The sequence below is a fragment of the Medicago sativa genome, chromosome 3, assembly GCF_051527215.1.
Source record: "Medicago sativa cultivar Bolivia chromosome 3, Bolivia_mono, whole genome shotgun sequence".
Taxonomy (NCBI): domain Eukaryota; kingdom Viridiplantae; phylum Streptophyta; class Magnoliopsida; order Fabales; family Fabaceae; genus Medicago; species Medicago sativa.
In genome coordinates this window covers 23054886-23063115 of record NC_140751.1, presented here as the reverse complement: position 1 = coordinate 23063115, position 8230 = coordinate 23054886, and positions in this window count along the sequence as shown.

The window sequence follows — 8230 nt, the reverse complement described above, 5'->3', positions numbered from 1 at the left end:
TTGTTTTCACATCAATGAATTGTGTAATGTAATCATTTTGGTGAACCATTGTTTTGGGCTTGGGCTTTTTATGTTTTTTTTTTTTAGTATTACTTTTCCCACCCTGCTGCCTTCTCGCGCGCCCAGCGAAAATTCCAAAAATACCCCTGGTCCGGATTACGTTATCCGGACCAGATTGTTAGTGTTTCCGGAATATATAATCCGGACAAATACGCTATGAATATTTTGTGCATTTCTTTGATGTCAAGGGTCTCTGTTGACCGTTATACGACCCCCGCATACACTGCAATGCAATTGCAGGGGTCGTATGAGCGGTCAACAATGATCATGACACCACAAACACTCCTAAAAGCTATCTAAAAAACTGAAGAAAAAAATTGAAGAAAATGTAAGAAAGGAGGTGAAGAAGAATGAAGGAAAAGTTGAAGATTCAAGCCTTTTTATAGCCTAAAACAAGTCCTAGGTGATTTGGAAGTCAAAGAAAACGTGTTTTTCATTCAAAACCGTCCAAAAAACGCTTCAAAAGTAAGACAATTGTTGTAGTTGGAAGGTACAAACGTCCAACTGCAACAATTGTCTTCCTTTGAATGAGGTAATTCAAACTTGTTAAACGGCAGGACTCCGGCATTCGATGAGCATTTTAAATGATGGTATTCAAGTGTCAAGGAATGCACCTCATTCTTTTGACACTTGAATACCATCATTTAAAATGCTCATCGAATACTGGAGTCCTGTTGTTTAGCAAGTTTGAATTTACCTCATTCAGAGGTAAGATAATTGTTGCAGTTGGAAGGTACATTCCGAAATGTAATGTGATAACATATATAGTTGAATATGCATAATACATGTTGTTTTGAATGGAACAATAATTATCTTATTTATTCACTTTTTTGAATTTATTTATTCATTACACAATTTTAATTATTTGAATTCACGTTAGATTTAATTAGTTTTTATTCGAATACATAATTATTCAAAACACGACTTTAATCGAAATAATTCAAAATGCAATTTTAATCGAAATTAATCAAAATGCGACTTTAAACGAAATAATTCAAAATGCAATTTTAATCGAAATTATTCAAAACGCGAATTTATTCAAAGTACAAATATGTGAAGCAAAATGTACCATAAAAAAACATAAAAAAGATCCAAAACAATTAGACATTACAAGCCATTACATTCATTCATCTTCATCGTCACACAAGTCAATCGGGTTGCCCGCTGCAGTCTCTGCAGCACCTGCTTTTGGCTGAGGACCAAAGTAGCATGTCCCCCCACTCCTCCTCAACCTCGACTGATTGTACACCGGTACCTTCGAATCCTTCTTTTTGACGGAACCATCACAAGTGATTTCGTGCCATGTCATCGGCGGTTTTTCTTTCTTCTTGTCATCACCCTCCTTTCTGTTGTTCAACTCAACGTTTCCCTGGTTCTGAGACATATCTATATAAACAAATTGGCGATCAAAACCTACATCATGTCGTAACAATTATACAATAATCGTAACAATTCTATCACAAATTTATACCAACAAAATTTCATATCAGACCTAAACTAATGATAACAATTCATCAACAAAAATTTCCTAAAAATTCTACCATAATTTCCTAACAATTCTACAATTCTAACAATCTAAACAATTCTAACAATATTGTTTGAAATATCCAACAATTCTAACCTAAACCTAACAAATCTGACAACCTAAACTACGTAACATCATAAAATCAATAAACCTCTATAATCGCAATTTAACAAAAAAAAACTCACAAATCAATCACAAAATAGCAATGTAATAGGATGGTAACAACTTACTTGATTTTGTGAGCGTAATTGACGTTGAATCTGCAACAATTGGGAAAAATGGCATCTCTTGAACTTCAATCCGTAACAATGGAGTTTTGGAAACTCCTATGATGTTCTGTTCATATAACAGAAAGAAACGGCAGTTAACGGCCGCTGGGGGCTATTTCGTCATTTACTTGTGTCAATAGGAAGTTCTCAATGTCAGAAAAGCAATTTTCTTTTTATTTTTGGGCTTGAGTTTTCTTGAGTCCGAAATATTTTGCATTGGAAAAATGTATAGTTTTTGTCATTTAGATGTTTATTTTTGGATAAATACATAGTTTCTTTCCGGCTAGAAATGTAATTATGTCCTAAAATTGGGTCTCTCAACTTTTGTCGTTATTTAGGTTTTTTTCTAGGACTTTGGGCTCGACTTTTCTCAAGCACACAATGTTTACATCGGAAAAGATGTAGTTTTTCTTGTTTGGATGTGTATTTTTGGATAAAAACATGGTTTCTTTTAGATATGTGTTCTATAGCCTGAAGTTGGGTCTCTTTTATTAGTTATTGAAATGAATGATTTTCATCGTTCAAAAATTCAATGATAAGGGGTATTACTTTTTCATGTCATTGTTGGTAAAAGATAATTGTATTGTTTAAAATATGGATTTGGATGATACACTTGTTTAAAAGCATGCATTCGTATGTGAATAATTAAGTGGTTTTTTGGATGCAAGCTTCTGAATTAAGTGGTTTTCTGGATGCAAATTGGAAGTGATGTTGAGAATGGAGAAAGTGTGCTTCAAAATGAAAGGGTTAGAGTTTATAATATTTTATAGCATAGTTTTTTATAGGTATTTAAATTATTAGTTAAAAAATAGTTAAATCTCATTAAAATAAATACAAATCCACTACAATAACAATGATATTGAACACTATACAAATAGTTTATTTAAATCTTATATCTCCTTAATATATTTCATCAGTGTATATGCCAAATTTGGTATCTATTTTATACGATTAGGCATGGTAGAAAAAGGGATAGATGACATTGGTGCCGATCTTTCCGCTAGTAAGGTTGCTATGAGGGTGCATATGCCATGTGTAATTGTTATTGTCATGTATTGATTATATACAAGATATGTAGTTTTCTTTAAATATATATATAATAGGTTAAATATATATAATATGAGACCAAAATGAAAACTGAAAATTAATTGAGGGGTCATTGGACTAATTTAGCCTATATAATATACTATGTGACATGCTTTAACAATTCACACCTCGCCGCGGTGACAAGTTATGTTTTGAATGAGGGGCAAAGTCATGTTCAGCCCTTAAAAGGGATTTTATTTAAAACTTTTTTATATTTTAAGTTCTTTAATCTTATGTGAGATATGATTTTGATGGATAACTTTTTAAATACTTATATGATTTAATCTTTTTGTATCTTAAGTCATTTAATATAGACAATGGTTATTATTTAATCTTATTAACTATGATTGAAAGGAACTTTGTTTGATTTTTACACTTGACAAATTTACATATAAATTTTTTTTATAAATGTCAATATTTTATCTAAAAATAATACTAATTAAGCTTTCTATTTTGTTTTATTACTACAAAACAAGTTTTATTCAAATGTTGAAATAACAAGAGTACAGTCAAATTGGTTATGACTTGACATTTCTCATCCATAAGTTGAAAGCCAAATACATATTATCAATATACGTAGAAATTTTGAAAGCCAAAAGTACATTGACAAACCAAACTCTTAATCTTAACAACCAAACCAAGTTCTTCAACATATGACCAATGGACAAGAATAATGAAAGATTCACAATCTTGATGTGCGTCCATCCTTGCAAATACGATTGTTGTCGGTGTCCACCCATTTCGGCTACAAGTGGACTTTCAAAGGACCAATTCAACCACATGTTACCAAATCGTTTGTAAGATTGAAACAATATTGAATTTAGCAATAACTACAAGATGCTCCTTGCTTAAAATATGGTACCAACAAAATGAGTCACTCTCAGACATTTCATCAAATACATGAACTACAAACTTGAAACAAATTAAAAATAATAACGGAACACAAATAAAGATTCAAAACTAAAAAGAAATCATAAAAACTCCAACACAAACTTGAAGTTTTCCAATTTGCTATTAAAATAATGATTTGATTGATATATATATATATATATATATATATATATATATATATATCAATGTAAAAACGTTTGACATTGATAATCGATCATAATTGTTAGATCATTAATAACATTTGAATTTAATCATCGTGATCTTTATACTAACAATTTAGAGTTTTTAGAAATAGCCTATTCCAAAATCCTCTCCTCTAAAGATGTCCACATCATCATATTCCTACTTGGCATTTGTTCCAAAAATCTCTCCTAATTTTTTAATACAAGCTTAGTATAATTATTATTAAAAACCGTTTTTTATTTAACATTAAATTGTACATAAAATACATAGTTGGTTACAATCAAATAATTATTAATATAATTATTGTTTCAATTAAAATTTATATCTTACATTAAAAAATTGGTATGTTACAATCAAATAATTATTAATATAATTATTTTTTCAATTAAAATTTATATGTTACATTAAAAAATTGGTACGTTACAATCAAATAATTATTAATATAATTAGTATTAGATTAACATTTATACGGTACATTAAAATTTTGGTAGGTTACAAAATTATAATAAATAACTTGAATAAATTATATTTTGAATTTTGGTCCGTTACACTATGACATTAACCTACTAATTAAAAATTTAATTGTAGTAATTAGTTTTTAAGGTTATATAATTAATTTTTATTCGTTACAAAATTATATTACTTAATATTAATAAGATATTATTAAATTTCAAATGTTATGAAGTTAATTTTTTGTAGGTTACATGAAATATAATATAATAGTTTAATGCACATTTTATAATATTAAAGGCGTTGATAATATTAATTTTAAAATGGTCAAATTATTAATTAATTGATATTAACTGTTATGGTACTATTTTTCTATATAAATAGTAGCGCTTTTGGATACGAGTACACAACAATCACAAAAAATAGTTCTTCTTTTTCTGTTATCTGGTTCTTTGATATCTATATTCTAAGTTATTTCTGTAATTTTTTCTATGTAAAGAAAAATGTCTACGAAACACGACTTCATCTCTGATGTTTCGCCAAGAAAACAATCGTGGACATTGGTTGTGAGAGTTGTTCGTGCTTGGTTTGTTTAAGACTACAAGGATAAAAAACTATCATTTTCCATCATTTTAAATGTACTCTTTTTGGAGAGTATGTTGAGGAACTGAACTCTTTTCTATCGTCCTGTGAATCTCAAAATGCTGTTGCAGCCATTATGTTGGCAAAAAATAAATTGTTTCAAGGTGATAATTTATTACTCGCAATTGTGATTGTTTGTTTATACGTGTACACACACACACACTTGAATGATATACTTTTGTATCTTAATGCTAGGAAAACCAGCATTGCAAAATGCATTTTCTTCCACTATAATCACCTTCGATCCTGAAATTGATGAAACAAAGGAACTAAGGAAAATGTGTATATATATATATATATTTTAATATAACATTTTTATTAAATTATAATATTATTGACAAATATTTTTTATTACAGCTTTCTTAGAGCAAATACAAATTCTCCTGCATCGGGATTGATCCAGTTACCAGATTCTTCTCGCATGCATGTAAATGAGGAGTTTCTCAAACTTACTCCTAGGACCACTATCAAGAAGTTGAAGAATGTTAATAAGGTTTTTTGTTTTATTAGTGATCTATTTTGATAAAGTTTGTACGCCTTTTAGTATAATGTTATTTTGTATGGTGATGCATGGCTCATCTTTTATTGTCTTGGGAATAATAAGTGAGATTATTGATGGGGATGGATGGTGGTACACTGCTTGCTCATGCAACAAAAAAGTGTATGCTGATTCTAACATGTACTTTTGTGAAAAGTGTGATCCTCATGTTGTGCATGTCACACCTAGGTATATGCTAACTTAAATTTGTTGAGATTTTTAATCAGCGTAAAGCGATATCCTTAAGTTTGTTATTAACACATCCAACTGTTTGATGCACGTTCAAAATCAAGATTCGAGTGGTTGATAACAGCGGAAGTGCACTTTTTGTTTTATTTGATCGAGATGTTTCTGGATTGCTTAATAAATCATGTTCTGACATTATCGAGTCCAACAACATTGTCATATGTATTTTTTCAACCTATTTTATAATACAAAGCTCTAATATATACTTTGGAAATGTATAATTGTACACAAATAATAATAACAAATGTATGACACTTTTATTCTTATGATATTTTGGCTGGGTGATCCAGCTCATGATTTACCCAATGAGATTGCACAATTGGTTGGTACCGAGTTATTATTTAAGGTTGATGTGAGTGTTAGATTCAACTCTAGGTATGAGACTAGCTATCGTTATCGTGTTATGAAGCTTAGCAACGATCCAAACATCCTTTTAAAGTTTTAAAAAGTTGAGACACTCGAGGTATCATAACATTCTAACTGTTTGAAACAATTTTTGTGGACATTAGTTTCCTTAATGTAATACAAAATTGTAATTTTTATTGTTTGTGTGCATGTTTAAACAAATAGGATGATTTGGTTGAACCTGCAATTCATAGCCGGTATGCTTCAAAGACAGTTTGTCTCGAGAAAGACAATGTTGTCATGGTATTTAATAACTATTTGAAGTTTATTTTATTTGATTTTTTGGAAGAAAAGTAAATGACAATTGTGATTATAATATATACTTATTTTACTATAAATTGACATATTTTTTATTAAAGGACTTAATGGACAAGTTTTCTTAAACAAGTCCCACAACTCCATCATCTATGGACCCGAAAGGTGTTATTTAATTGGATTGTGAATCATTTGCACCTCCTAAGAAGAGAATCTTACCAACAAATGAAGATTGTGGAACAACTGACGCAATTGTTCAACCGGTTAAAAAGATTGTGAAGATAGAGAAATAATGTCTTCAAGTGACTTTGTTTTATCGCGTTCAAGTTGTTTGTCCATTATGTCAATGTTCCATGTTTGTTCTTAACGTACCAAAATAAGGTCCATGTCATTGACAATGGAATTACTATTTTCAATTGAATAAATCAACATTGTTCCACGTATTGACCCTTCAATAAAAAAATATTTCAATTTTCATATTAATTTACAATTTACTTGTGTCTTAAACTTTACATAAATTCTAAAATATATATAAAAATTAAAGACCGTTTTTTATTTCTACCTTCTAGGCCAGATATGTAACTCAAGACCACCAAAGCAATCTTGACCCAAAATATACCTTCTTTTTGTCAAAAGACCCGCACTAAGACCTCGAACCACCAAGCGAGAACAACGAGACCGTGTTGTGAAACAAGTCACGGGGTGCAGCACCAGTGACTATGAACGAGCCCAAATCGACCGGCGGCAACGTGGGCACCAAATCGACTCTATCCTCATCTGTGAAGTGGTGCAACAGTGAAGCGACCACACCACTCACACAACAACTAAATGATGACCTTGAAGGAGAGGACACAACATGGAAAGTAGTGGACGACAGCTAGGGTTTTGTGTTTGAGAGAGACGAGTGAAAAAAGAGAACTCCCATAATATATTAATTATTCATAGTGTTTTTATATTTTAAGCATAATTGTAGTTTTGCCCACTATTTTATCATTCTCACAAAAATAATTATATCTTTATAAATTTTAACTTTTTAATTCTCAATAAACAATGATTTATTCTTTCAATTTTAAATATGAGGATAAAGTACTGCATAATGTCAAAATTCTGGAATGAAATCAAACTAAAAAAATCAAATAATATCTAAAAAACTTATTTATGTGTAAAATTCATTAAAAAAAATTTAAATAAAATGTATCACGTGCTTGGCACGGGACGTTACACTAGTTATTAAACAAGGCAAGCATAGAGCATATGCATCCATCCTTGAATCAAATTGATTATCACAACATAATTTTCTTTTTTCGTCAATTAAACATGATGTAACATGCACACCTTCTCCCCAATCCATTCAACTTTTTTCAATGAATATAGATTTCACTCTTCCTTCTACTAAGGCATCTTTTTGTCTTGCTGTATTCTAAATAATCATCATATTCTTTTATTGTTTTTTTTAATTATCATTTTTAATTTAATTTATTTATATTGACTTTTAATTAGTTTTTGTTATGTTGATAGTTTTTGTGTTAGTTAAGTGTTTTATAATATTGTTCTTATTATTTTAGTTATTTAAGTTTGTGTGATCATTGATATGACATGAAAGAATGAATGAAATTTTATATCAAAACTCTAGAATGTTGTGAGCTTGTGATTTTATGGTGTTGATGTTAAACGACTACT